Raw genomic sequence first — 15,384 nt, 5'->3', positions numbered from 1 at the left:
CTGCTTCCACTTCTCTCGGTCCTGTGCGTTGCGTTGCCACGTACTTCCGCAGAACTTTATCATTTCATCGATCCAGCGGCCTCTAGGTCTACCTTGCGGACGTTTTGTACCTCTTGGATACCACAGGATGACTAAATTAAAATTTATAAATTGATCATATTTAAATGTACGTGATTTAACGAAACATTTATATACCTACACATATATTGTTCAAAATATCAGTGGTAGCAATCAGCGATTGCCAGCTTTTCTGCTAGGACTAGCAGCCTGAGGTAGTATCAGACGATATTCTGAAGGCTAAACTCCAGATTAAACTACGCATATGACCTCAAATTTATTTGGCAGTGACGACTTACAAATCATAAAACTGACAAATCAGCGAAATGTCAAACTGTCTGAGGTGAATAAAAATCCACCCCGAAGGGAAAACTATAACTTCACAATTTTATAAAAATCAAACACCATGTCATTATGACGAAAAGCTGTCTGCAAGACCTAGAGAGGCAGCTGGCTCTACTAGTGAATGTAATTACTAGAAAATATTACCAGGTGGTAATACCACCTAACAACATTCTCATACGTCTTCACCCAGTCTCTCTCTCATACGTTTACCTGTGTGTTCTTTCCTAATGTCTTTGTTTTGGTGTTTTAGACTCAATTATTTACAAATTCAAACTAGCTATCATTTGACTTTTTTTTCATCGTATCAAGATTTGGTACTGTGACGGTCGATTCGATATAAATCAAGGTATTATAAAAATCAATTATAAAATACATTATAAGTCTGAATTATTCAAAAATCTCTTTGGCACATGTTCAAAGACGCGTGTTAACATCATTTTACTCCCTACTTCAATTATAGTTTGTCAAGTTATGGTTACGGCCTTATGATGTAGCTTAACCACTGGGGAATGACAAAAGAAATAGCGTATTTCAAAAAAACACTACCTTATTCTTAGGTCAATAATTATTATAAAGCAATCATGTTTATCACACTTGAATCGTCAAAGACATAGCTTATAATTATTATATTTAGAATTATCTTCAAATGTGTTAATCTTGCCCATTTTTTGAATAATAAAATGCCTAATTCTTGTCAAATTTGGGATCACAGAGATTATCAATATAATTTTTATCGTAAATATTTCATTATAATAATGTCAACATAAATTATACTGATGGTTTTATAAATGCGTTTAATAATAATAAATGTAAAAAATCCTAACACCACTGCACATTTATGTACTGAAATATGACTATATTCTAAAACATTAGAGCAAGAGGTTTAAAAGAATACTATTTTATGTAATAAAAATACTTACTGCAGTCATCAAATGTTTAAAATAAATATAAAGGATAATAAGGCAAAATTAAAAATTATATAAATAGATTATCTACAACGTTTAAGGAACGTCCAGGATCATGCTTTGAAAATAGAACAAAAGCCCCACTTTGACCTACGCTGAGCATGTCCCCCCTTAATTTTTGAATTATGGATATTATGTAGTTCTTTTGGATTATGTGGGTATTGTACCCACAAAATAAAATAAATACCCGCAAATAAAAATAAACCTATTTGGACGCATAGTATTTTTTTATCAAGTAGTATATAGGTATTTTACGTTACGGATAAAATTTTATTAAATTCAGAAAGCTTCACATCACATACCTCGAAGAGTGTAAATATATCGTTACTTTAGCAGTACTGAAAGATATCATCGTTGCATAATATAATAAACGTTATTCTTATTTTAAAAAAAACTATTTGAAATATTTCTCGATATTTTAGCCGTTAATGAGATATAGCTAAAAAAGTAAAAGTTGTCTGCCATTTTCCAAGATGGTAGTTATAGCACAGCATTTACGAGTGTTGAGTAAAATAAATTATTACTAGGGACTCTATACATAATATGCAAAGTCTCCACTTTAGGGAAATTATTTCCAGGTACGGGATTATTTGGACCTAATACTATTGGAGTATATAGCGAGCTTGAGCTGTAAGAGGATTAGGTAACTCTTACGCCTAAATGGTTCAATGGTTTATTATTACTGTTTGTCACATTTAAAATTGTATGGCCGCTAATTATTAAAACACCCAAAAATGGTAAAAAAACGTGTCTCCTGTGTTGATAGATATCTCTTGAGAAGTTGGTAGGTACTGGGTACAATAGGTAAACAATTTTCAATAAAATTCAATTACTAATTCAGTAGATATCCATATTACAAAATAATCACACATTTTTACGAGAACTAATACATATTTATGAATTTTTAAATATATTTACTTCTTAAGACTTGCTACACATGTACATTGAAAAGTAAATACGTAAAAATATTAATATATACATATCAACTGCACCTGCCAAATATTTCAAATAATAACGTAAACGTATCAGTCTAAAGTGAATATCGAGCGAGTATGGAGGTATTTGGAGTAAAGGTTTAAAATACTCTAAATAGTCTAAATCACAATAGAAAGGTAACTTTATATATTAATTGATTCACCAGATGGGCTACTTGCCTTATAAATTATAAATTATTTTCAGTGCCTCTTCTTAAATTGGTGCGAGTAAATTATAAACAAGACTACTATTTAACAGTATGAGTGTATACTAATTTTACGTAGGAATAAAAAAAATACACTTGTCTTGTCACAGTTGGCGTAGCATCTTTACTTAGGCAAGTAAAAAGGAATTTAGTTTATTTAAAAAAAATCTATATCGTTAATTATTTACCTACTTCAATTCTGTTACACTTAAAGTGACGTTTCCTTATCCACCGTAGTAGGTATATGTGGTACCTAAAAAGGTGAGTAAATAATATTTTTATGTATTTTACACAATATTAACACCTAAATATAATATCCCATAATATGTAACCCATAATAGTCCAGTCAATCTGTACTTTTTGGTTGCAAAAGGTGGGGCAGAAGATTTTTTTTTCTACTTGTATATAATGAAAATGAGTACGAAAAAAACGATTTTGCCAATTCGGATGACTTCGGCACAACTTTTGGCGGGCAAAAAACAGCAAATTTTTGGGATTTTTTTTGGTTTTTCTCTTATATCTCAAAAATGGTCGGTCGTAACAAAAGTATAGTTATTTGCAATTTTAAAGCTTATTAAATTTCCTAAAATTTTTATATCATACGTTTTTTTTCTATCTCTGACTGTTTATGAGATATTTGCTGTTGAAAATAGTAAATATGTATTCATAAACACGCGTTTTAGTAAAAATCACACTTTAATGAGAAGAAATACCATTTTAAACTTAATATCTTACAAATAAACAGTTTGTGGTTACAAACTAGACTTTATGGTCAATGGGCCCAATGTTCCAGACGGTGCGTGAGGGTGGAGGGAGGGGTAGTGGGAGTGGTAGAAAGGGCCACATTCCAATACCCCCACCAGCACCGCTAAAATTGTATATAACAATATTTTTGCTACGACCGACCATTTTTGAGATATAAGCGAAAAACCAACAAAAATCCCAAAATTTTGCGGTTTTTTGCCCGCCAAAAGTTGTGCCGAAGTCATCCGAATTGGCAAAACCGTTTTTTTCGTACTCATTATCATTATATACAAGTAGAAAAAAAAAATTCTGTCCCACCTTTTGCAACCATAACGTATTTTTCGGTCTTATTTGACTGGACTATAAGTTAATTGATTATCTTTATTTAATAAATTTAATTAACTTACTTTAATTAATTATTATTATCTCCTTATTCATTTTAGAAATTCATAATAGTTAAACTGACAATAAAACATTACAATAATAGTTAATTAAATGTATATATGTAAATACATTGGTTAACACCTTGCCTTTGGGTTAGGTTCATTATTATACAAGTTGTATTAACTATATATTTTAAGTTATCAAATGACTTTAGTATCTACATAGGTACCTACGTACCTACGTTTGAAATATATATTATGTAACGATGCAATACCAACAACTTGCTTTGACAAATATTTAAATGGCCTTTTTGTCAATAATAACTGTGCCAACTTATTTAACCGGTTAAGTGCCCAAAGCGTCTTTGGACGCCTTAGTTACACCGATTCTTACGTTAATTACTATCAATTAACTAATTACGGCATAGAAAGGATTAATTAATCTATAATATTTTTTGGACGTTAAAATCTAAAATACAGTATTATATTTTATTCAATTATGCTTATGAAAATCGTCATGAATCAGATTATATACCTATGTAACCGAATTAAAAATAAATATGTTTAATTAAAAATAATGCAATCGGTAATTATATAGTTATTTATTCAAAACTCTTAGGTTTAGCCAAGGAAACAATATTAAGTAAATTATATTGATAATAAGCACAGTTGGTCAAGCGAATACTTAAAATCAGAAATTTTAAAAATGATTATAAGTTTAATTTCGATAAAAAAAACAATACATTTTTAGATACGGATTGAACAATTAAAATGTAATCAAACTTTAATTTCACTATAAATTATTTCTATGACTTCTTCTCTTAATATGTGCAATAAATAACATTTGGCTTAAACTTTAGGTACGTTCCTACCATATTTTTCTTACGATTGATCACAGTTATTCAATAATGGTTAATCGATCACGTGACATTCTTTTTGGAGTGATATTCATGATAATGACAATCAATCCGGTAACTATGGATAATTAATTTGCTACAAAGTTCACTGAAATGGAAAAATCTTTCATCAAAAAAACATTGTACAACTGTAAGTATTTCCACAATTTACATTAAATTTAATCGTAATATTTGCAGTATCATATTATAATTTATGAAATAATACGTTCAAGGTTCATTACAAATAATGTATTTTTTTGTAATAAGTACTTAAATGTATTTTTTTCTATAAATTCGTACAACTTATCACTTCGGTGAACAGCTAATCGATGAAAATTCCAATCGGCCTGAATACTTTTCCATCATTTATATTGTATGAATAATAATTGCATAAAATTTTGTTTTGTGCAAGTGTTTACGAAAAATTAGGTATAGGTATTATGTAAACGTTAGTGGGCTCGCACATCAGAACTCGCCGCATGCGTATTACGACGAATTCGTCGATGTGACGTCATCGTAAACCAAGAAAAAAAACGTTATCAAATGGAGCTTCGCAGATTGGCCGATGCAACTGCGACTCTGCGACCCTGCGACATGCCTCGAGTTGCATTGGCCAAAGCCTGCATGTCAATGTCCAGCCATATTGACTCCGCGCATGCGCACAGCTGCATAATCGGCCATTTCTCTCCAGACTGTCGCCGCGTTTGGCAGAGCTAGAGCTTAGAGCTAGCAGCGCTAGGCAGATGTGCGAGGTTGTGATCCGGCAGTCTCGGAAATTTTGATTTATGGCCGTCAGGCACACAAGGCGAGTTGTGATGTTCGAGCCGGCTTAATTATATTGTTTATAATCAGTATTCTTGGTGGAGCCTACTTCGGTATTTAATTATGGTGCGAAATGGACCGGGACGTTCACCGGATCATGAAATCCCCGAGATTATCATTTCGTCTCGTAGAAAAAATATTTGACCACCTGAGATATCATCATCATCATCATCAGCCTGAATCTATCCACTGCTGGATGAAGGCCTCTTCAAGTTGCTTCCACTTCTCTCGGTCCTGTGCATTGCGTTGCCACGTACTTCCGCAGAACTTTATCATTTCATCGATCCAGCGGCTTCTAGGTCTACCTTGTGGACGTTTTGTACTTCTTGGATACCACTGGATGACTAGATTTGTCCAACGATTGTCTCTTCTTCGAGCTTTGTGTCCAGCCCATCTCCATTTAAGGCTTTTAATAAACTCTATTACATCGCAAACCCTTGTCTGCTTCCTTATCCACTCATTCCTCTTTTTGTCCTTTCGCGTTATGCCCAGCATGCACCTCTCCATACCACGTTGTGCTACTCTAAGTTTCTGGATCTCTCTTTTACTTAGGGTCCATGTTTCACACGCATATGTCATCACGGGAAGCACACACTGGTTGAACACTTTGCGCTTTAGGCACAGTGGAAGGTCACTTTTGAAGACATTATTCAGGCGGCCAAAAGCACTCCAGCCTAGCTTTACTCTGCGAACAATTTCATCAAATATACATCCATCTATAGATACTTGTTGTCCCAGATAGATGTAGCTTTTCACCTGTTCGAGCTGAGTGCCATTGATGAGGATCTCTTTTTGGCCTGCAAAGCAGTTGAACATGACTTTCGTCTTTGTTACATTTATTTTCAAACCTACTTTGTTGCTTACTTCAGCGAGTTCCTGCATTCTGCTTTGGAGGTCTTCTGAGTCTTGCGAGAAAATTACTATGTCATCGGCAAAGCGCAGATGACTCAGGTATTCTCCATTTATGGGGATCCCTTTGTCATTCCAGTCAAGTTGCCTGAATAAGTCTTCAAGGGTAGCTGTAAATAGTTTAGGTGAGATTGTATCACCTTGTCGGACTCCTTTGCTGATAGGAAATCTGCGCGATGGTTTATGGAGATTTACAGATGCTGTTGCGCTACTGTATATATTATTGAAAATATTTATATAGCGTCCAGGGATTCCTTGTTTTCTGAGTGCGTCGAGTATTGAACATTTCTTTATCGAATCAAACGCCTTCTCATAGTCTATAAAACCCATGCATAGTGGCAGTTTGTATTCCTGGTACCGCTCTATGATTTCTCTGACGACTTGGATATGGTCCATAGTGCTGTATCCTCCTCTAAATCCGGCTTGTTCTCTCGGTTGGTTCTCGTCTAGTACATTTTGCAGACGGTTTGAGAGAATTTTTGTGAACGTCTTGTAGAGAATAGGGAGTAGACTTATTGGACGATAATTTGCTAGGTCTTCTCTGTCACCTTTTTTGTGAAGAATGACAATGCTGGCATTTTTCCATACCTCTGGGACATCCTCTTTGCATATGCAGGCTGTGAACAATTGTGCAAGTACTTCATTTGCATCCTTTCCTGCTTTTTTGAGGATATCTATCGTTAAACCGTCTTCCCCGGGGGCTTTCCCACTTTTCATGTAATTTAAAGCATGGGCTACTTCCCAGGATGTAATTTCGGGAGTATGGTCTTCCGAATTTCCATTTCTCTGAAGATCTAAGTCTATAGTCGTATTGTCAGTGTCATCACTGTAGAGATCGCTGTAGAACTCTTCAACTCGGCTTAACAAGTGTTCCCAATTTCTGACGATAGAACCATCTTTTGCTTTTAGTGCTGTGATTTGACGTTTTCCTATCGACAAGCATTGCTTGTTTTTGTTTAAACTTCTGCCTGCTTTCACAATTGCTTGTATGAGGTTTACATTGAATTTACGAAGGTCTTCTCTAATCTTCCTTCGGAGGGTTTTGCAAAGTGATGAAAACTCCATATCGTTTTGCGCCTGTCTATCGCTCTTGGTTTTCCTTCTCTGCTCCATAAGATTCAATGTTGCCTTCGAAAGCTTGGTGGAAGGTGTAACTTCTGAGCTTTTTACGCCTGTTTTTTCTGCACATTGTAGAATAATATTCGTTATATCCTCCGCGTTGGATAGGGAAACGGTTTCGTTCTCATCTAAGAAAGCCGATAGTGCATTTTTGAGTTCATTTTGGAATTCAGTATTGTTCTGCAGGTATACGCGAGCATTTGACTTCTTCTGCAGTTTGGATCTTTCTGATTTGACGTTCAATCTTATCTTACATCTCACCATCCGGTGATCACTGCCGGTGTTAAACTGATTGATCACCTTACAGTTTAAAAATGTATATTTTCTGTCAGTGAGGATGTAATCGATTTCGCTGGTCCTTCCTGTCGGGCTTCTCCACGTCCATTTACGTGTAGGTTTATGTTGAAAAAAGGAATTCATGATGTGAAGATTGTTGGTTTCAGCAAACTCCACAAGCATGTCCCCTCTACCATCCCTTGAGCCATGTCCGAAATGTCCGACCGCTACGTCATCTCTTTGGTATGATCCAATACGTGCATTGAAATCTCCCATTATGATGTTGAAGTGGCATTTACTTTTATTTTTCAAGGATGTTATTTCCTCGTAAAACTCTTCCACTTTTTCATCAGGATAGCTCTGTGTCGGAGCATATACTTGCAAAATCTGAATGCGGTACCTAGCATTGATTTTAAGTATCACGCTTGCGACCCTGTCAGAAATGCAGTTGAACTCGACTATGCGGTCCCTCCAGGCTTTGTTGACAACAAATCCAACACCGCTCGTGCGTCCTTCATCGGTTCCTTTGGAGTACAGCACATGTCCGCTTTGTAAAGTAATAATACTCTCACCTTTACGCCTTACTTCGCTGAGTCCGACAACATCCCAGTGGATATTCCGGAGCTCTTCTTGAAACTCTACAAGTTTGGCATCGCTGGACAATGTTCTTGCGTTATATGTAGCAATGGTCATCTGTTGGCAGCCTTTTCCGGGTCTCCGGGGATTTTTAGCACCCTCTGCCTTCCTTCGCTGATCGCTGCCGTGATCAGTATCAGGTTGGCCTCCGGAGAATGAGGGCCGGGTTCTAGAAGTTTTTGTTTTCATATGAAGGTTTTGGACATAACACACCACGCTGTCCAGACGGGTTGGTGTGTGGTTTTTCTGTCTGGGTGATCCTTCCCGTAGCCAAAGGTCTCTCGTTTTAAGGCGCCAGAGTTTCGCCTTGCACCCTTCTCTATTAGCTACAGATATTATGTTGCGTTATACAGCACATTATCTGCATTGCCCGGGGGACGCCACGCGGAGGCTAGAGATAGGATTTGCTGACTTTCTTGGACAGTGGCGTCTCAACATTTTTTAGAGGTATACCTATTGGCATCGGTATACATCATTGAGGCCATAGTCAGCCTTTGCCCAGAGATATATAAGCTATAAAACAAAAAATCTGATTCACTTATTTTTTATAAAATATACATCAAAATAGATAAATATGTAAATATTTTTGGAAAATTATCGCTGGTTTGTAAAATTGTCCATTCCAAGCGCTGTATTTATTATTTGAATTTGATAACATTTGTAGCCGATCTGTCGAAAAAGGCTTTTAGTGAGTCTCCTTATTACGCTAATCATGTAGATGAAACTATACATTAATTGTGTTGTTATTTTTAATTCCGTTACTATTCGCGACTATCATTTTGTAATTTTTAATCTTAAAAACATAATTTAATTAAATATGAATGCACTTATTTGACGTTTCATAAAACAATGATATAATTGGAACATTTTCTTTTCAGGTACTGCTACAGAGATAATGTTTGGTCTTGATTATCAGGTGGATGACAAAACACAACCAAGCGCATTGAATATATCTCTGATTCTTTATAGTGGAAATGAAACTGAAAAGGTTTAGAAAATTCATATATACGCAGTTATATTCTGACGAAATTATGTCATTTGTATTAATTAGGCAATACTTTTCTTATACAACGATCCTTGCTGTACTAAAAACCTATTAATATAGTTTAAAGTTTTATGGACCTTAAACAGTGGTATTTATTTTAGATTAAGTATTCATAATATTCTATATCTATCTCCGTTCTCTAAAATTAATTCTCCAAATCGGTCACAGTTTATAACAAATAATTTCTATCGCCATATATTCTATCTAGAGTGAACAAGCAAATTTAACATTTTTTAAATATTGTAAGATCGCGTCATATACCCATATGAATTGACAGTTAACACAATAAAAGAAAAACTGGGCGCTTTGCGCCTCGCAGGGGGGCTCCGCCCCCCTGGGCCTCTCAGATGATGGTTACTTAAACCCTGACGGCTAAAATTATTAAACATGGATACATGCCTTGCCTACTGATTCTCTGAATGCTGGTTGTTCAAATTCAAAAGATTTATTTGTCAAAGTAACCAAATCCAAAGGATTCAAACGACTGCACTTTTCTGAAAATTAAAATTTATGAACTCATATAGGTTGGTGCGTAAGTATTGCTAATGTGGCGAGCGAAGATCGAGTCGATGCACGACCCACCGCGAGTAGTTGAGATAGGTGGATTCGTTATCAGCAATCAGCAGTTTTCTCCATGAAAGTGACGAAATGTTGGTTTTCTTTTTTCACTTTTTTACTGCATTAAATTAGATCAAATGATGTTTACTTGTATTAATATAATATATAGTAATACATAAATAGGTAATATATTTATTAAAATATATAACGGAGTGCAAAGTTATGAAGTGACAACTCTACATCTATATATATAAAAGAAAGTCGGGTTAGTTACACCATTTATAACTCGAGAACGGCTGGACCGATTTTGGAAAAGAAAAATATAATGAATACAATTAATTTTCTCATACATTTTGACATTTTGAACAATGAACCATTCGCGCATTCGAAAATAAAAGAAAATCACAAAAAATTTAAATCCGTATACAACGCCATCTCTGATACAATATGACAGAAACAAAAAACAAGAAACAAACAAACAAAAGAAAGAATGATAGTCTAAATGTCTAACTGTCAATGGTGTAGTGTGCCCAACATTTCGTGCTTCATGTCAACAGCTCAATTTGCTGATTTCGATTATTTTTTTTGTTCGTCATTTATTCGTCGTTTGTTGTTCGTTTTGTACGTCAAAATCGAGACGGAGCGCTTCACTTTAATTCAGTTGAACCAAGCCAAACTGCGTTCGGAGGAGTATATTCATTTACGCGATGCAATCAGCACCGAAGGAGATGCAGCTAATGTTGGTCGATTGACTATTCTACTGGCGACGTACATTAGCAGCCCGCGTCATATGCATGAATATGCGCAATATGCAATGACATAATATTATGTTTGTCATTACAGTCATCCAGATCTATTCATCACCTTTACGTGCAATCTGAAATGGATAGAAATTGTTCAATTGCTACCCCCGGACAAACATCAAATGATCAGTACGACATCACCGCACGTGTCTTCAAACAAAAAATCCTGTCGCTGATGAACTACATTGTTAATCATCGCGTCTTTGGGGATACTCAATGCTGGATGTATTCGATGGAATGGCAAAAACGAGGCTTACCGCATGCACACATTCTTATTTGGTTAGTTGAAAGAATTTGACCAGACCAAATAGATGACATCATATCTGACGAGATTCCTGATCCCGAAACCGAGCCAGACCTGCATGATGTTGTAATTACTAACATGATTCACGGACCATGTGGCACCATCAACCCCCAATCACCGTGCACGGTCGACGGCAAGTGTTACAAGCATTATCCACAAAATTTAACGGCGGAGACTATCACTGCGAACGATGGTTATCCACCATATCGGCGTTGATCACCCGATGATAACAGTAGAACTATCACAACAAAAGTGAAAGGAAACGATATTGTGGTCGACAATACTTGGATTGTTCCGTATTTGCCACTTCTTTCCAAAACATTCAAGGCGCATTGTAACGTGGAGTATTGCAATTCAGTGAAGTCCATCAAATACATCTGCAAATATGTCACCAAAGGCAGCGATATGGCGGTTTTTGGTGTTCAAACTCCCAATACCAATGATAAAATCACGCACTATCAAGTTAGTCGATATGTGAGCTGCAATGCAGCGATTTGGCGTATTTTCTCATTCCCCATTCATGAACGTCATCACACCGTTGTACATTTGGCGGTGCATCTGGAGAATGGTCAACGAATTTATTTCAATGCATAGAATGTTGTTGAACGTGCTGAAACACCTCCAGCGACAACATTGACCAGTTTCTTTTTGATTTGCCAAAGCAATCCGTTTGCACGAACGTTGCACTATTCTGAGATGCCACGTTATTACACTTGGAATGCTTCATCGAAGAAATTTCAATGTCGGAAGCAAGGCGATGCAGTTCCTGATCCTACGGATATGCGTTTTGCTGATGCTCTTGGTCGCATTTTCACAGTTCATCCGAAGAATGACGAATGCTACTTGCGGTTGTTGCCGGTGAATGTTCGTGGGCCGACAACATTTGAATCACTTCGAACTGTCAATGGTGTAGTGTGCCCAATATTTCGTGCTGCATGTCAACAGCTCAATTTACTTGAAAACGATACTCATTGGGACATGACAATCGCTGAAGTAATTATTGTTTCTGCATCTCCAAGTCAGACACCCACATTATTTGCTATCATTATTTCGACATGCTTCCCATCGAATCCACCTGAACTGTGAAACAAGTACAAGGATGATATGTCAGAAGACATTTTACATTGAATTCGTGTCAGTTCATGGAATCCCGATCTCGGGGTGAATGAGTAGATACATAACCAGGCTTTGCTTTTGATCGAAGACATGTGTTACCTCATGTGCGGCAGTTTGTTAGTCAAGTAAGGAATGCCAACGCCACATCGTGGAATAAACGACTCTTTCAAACGTGAACGTGAATATGATTGAGATGCATTGAACCAATCAGTTTGAACGAATGTACCACTGTTGAACCCCCAACAGAAGGAAGTGTACGATACGTTAATTATACGATACGATACGTTATTTTTCCTCAATGCGTCCGTTATAACTGGGAAGACATTCCTCATGTTCATGATTTCGCCACTGTTCGTGCAAGATCCGAAATTGATGTAGCAGTAGCTTCTTCCGGGATAGCGGCCACGTTGCTAGAAGGCAGCTGAACGGCTCATTCAGCGTTGAAATTGCCATTAAACCTTCAAACGACTCAAAAACCGACATGCAACATTGCGAAACACTCAGCAATGGCCAAAGGTTTGGAAGCAAGTAAAATCATCACTTGGTATGAATGCACAATGGCGCACAAACGCGCATTGGAAGCACTCAATCGAACTAAGAAAAATCTGCGATCAAGATGTTTTGGAGGCGCAATGATTCTACTATCAGGCGATTTCCGCCAAACACTACCAGTCATTCCAAGATCGACCGCTGCCGATGAAATAAATGCTTGCCTCAAATCATCGAATCTGTGGCGCTATGTAAATAAACTTCAGCTGACGACAAACATGCGTTGCATTGCTAAACGATCCATCTGCCAAAGATTTCTCCAAGCAATTGCTGACTATTGGTAATAGCCGTCTTCCTGTCGAATCGAATGGATTGATTTCGTTTCCGCTGAATTTTTGCAATTTCGTCTCAACGAAGGACGACCTCATCAACAAAGTGTTCCCGAACATCATTGCTAACCACGATCAACAAATCACAAGGCCAATCCTTGAGTGTTTGTGGCCTGAATCTAGAAAATGAATGCTTCTCTCACGGTCAATTGTACGTAGCATGATCACGTGTCGGCAAACCACCCACTTTGTTCGTTCTCGCACCTGACAACAAAACGAAAAATGTCGTATAGCACAAGTTACTTCAATGAATGGAATCGACCCGACTGCAACACATCCACCAAATAGTTTAACAGAAAGTAGTGCAACAATGCTACGCGAATCATATCTATTCGCTTCAATAAAGCAAATGCCTTGCTGCCACATGAATTACATTCATTTAATGTAATTAAAATACTTTTCATTTTGATTTGATTTTTGCACATTTATTGAACTTAATTTTGAGTATTCATAAAAATTGAATTAAATTCAGCTAATAAGTTAACACAAGATTTCCTGATTCAGAGGCGGTACGAAGTTTGCCGGGTCAGCTAGTTTATCATAAAAATGTTCTAAAATGATGTTGAAGGTGGAAATATATTTTATAAATAAAATTATTAATTGTAAGAGTACATTATTCTCAGAAGGAATATCGGAAAACCATCTTGACGAAAAGAACTTACCTTACATACCTAATAAAAACTGCTCATACACATAATCAAGACTACAAAAATTAACGAATTGTCTAGAGGCTTAAGATTTAAAGAAAAATTATAGAACAGCGTGAAATTTGTTAATAAGTACTTAATAATGCTCGCGGCCGAATGGAGTCTCTAGCGGCTGCGCAACTTCTCAGCTTAAATTTTGTTAATACTTAACACTATCATTGCTGACCTTTTAATCACCACATTTAAATAACACGTTAATTACATCTAATGGCCAACTGCTCCAAACGCTCCAGTTTCGGTGTTAGGACTAAATGAGTTTTAATACCGCTCGCGGCCGACTGAAGTTTCTAACGGCCGCACTACAATTGTGACATGAATTTTTGTTAGGCCTGTGCAATTTTTTGTAACGAATCCGTCCGGGAGGTCAAGGCAAAAGCATAAATCCATGCTAAAAATATAGTACATACATTTAGTACACGTATCATTTACCCGCAAAGTTGTATGTGAGGTTATCTATAATGCTGATATAATTAACGAGTAGTTACGTTGAATTAAATAAGCACCCACGATGGCCGCGAGGCTTAAGCGTCGGCCTATAGCAACGTGGGTTCCAGGTTCGAATCATGAGTCTGGCAAATACACATATTGTTTTTCAATTTGTGTTTGAGTCAGAGTATAGATCTAATAGGTTTAACAAGTGGCTGATATACATTTCTCGTAAAAACAAAATCTGTTAATACAAACTTCCACTCTGTGGACGCCCATTTGATCATATTAGGATCGGATATGGTAGAAAAAAATAAGCTAAGTACTTCAAAATGCAGAAATTTGATAGATAGTAGCGTTTAGATGAAAAGTATTGTCATCAATCCATTTGGTATAACCATGGCAAAGTATTTCTGATAAACTAACTACTAATTAGAAGCTCAGAGGCAGGAAAGGTATACTAGAAAAATGTTTCAATGAATGTATGGCGATTTTCCGGAACCAATGATAAATAAACTTGGATTAGAGTCTCGGATTTGACATTACACATTATGGGTGCCGGTGACCTAATTCGTATTCGCAATTTTGTACGTAAACAGCTCACCGCAGGACACTTATTCGTGCGCCGCAGTACGTGAAACATGAGTTCGTGTAACATTTAATCAAATGACGAGTTCTTCGTTGAACATTTCACCGTGGAGTATATTTGTACGTATGCTACAAAATGTGGCAAATTTTATGAAATGTCTTTACTAGGTTAGGTTAGGTTAGATTAGGTTAGGTTAGGGTTAACCTAATTGGAACAGTACTATTTGCAAACTATCGCCGCATTTTGTAAGATACGTACAAATGTATTTCACGTTGAAATGTTCAACGAAGAACTCGTCATTTAATAAAATGTTATACGAACTCATGTTTCACGTATTGCGGCGCACGAATAAGTATCCCTCGATGAACTGCATACGCACAAATTACATGTAACTGACCTAATTATTTAATTTTTGCCATTACTATTACAAGTACCGTGCTTTTGGTATCCATCGTTAATGTGGCTATTGTAATAAGTAGGGCCCGGATTTATATGCTAGTGCATGTTTTGTAAGGGTGTATGCACAGTTATGAGAGTTGCACAGAAATCTATTTTGAAAGACACAGAATCCAAAAATAAAATTTTATTGTGCATATAAATGCATATTTGAGACGTAAGAGCATATT

Source organism: Rhyacophila brunnea, unplaced genomic scaffold (genome assembly GCF_057557595.1).
Source record: "Rhyacophila brunnea isolate RB1 unplaced genomic scaffold, BYU_Rbru_1.0 scaffold_4, whole genome shotgun sequence".
NCBI classification, from domain to species: domain Eukaryota; kingdom Metazoa; phylum Arthropoda; class Insecta; order Trichoptera; family Rhyacophilidae; genus Rhyacophila; species Rhyacophila brunnea.
Note: the sequence above shows the minus strand (reverse complement) of the source record.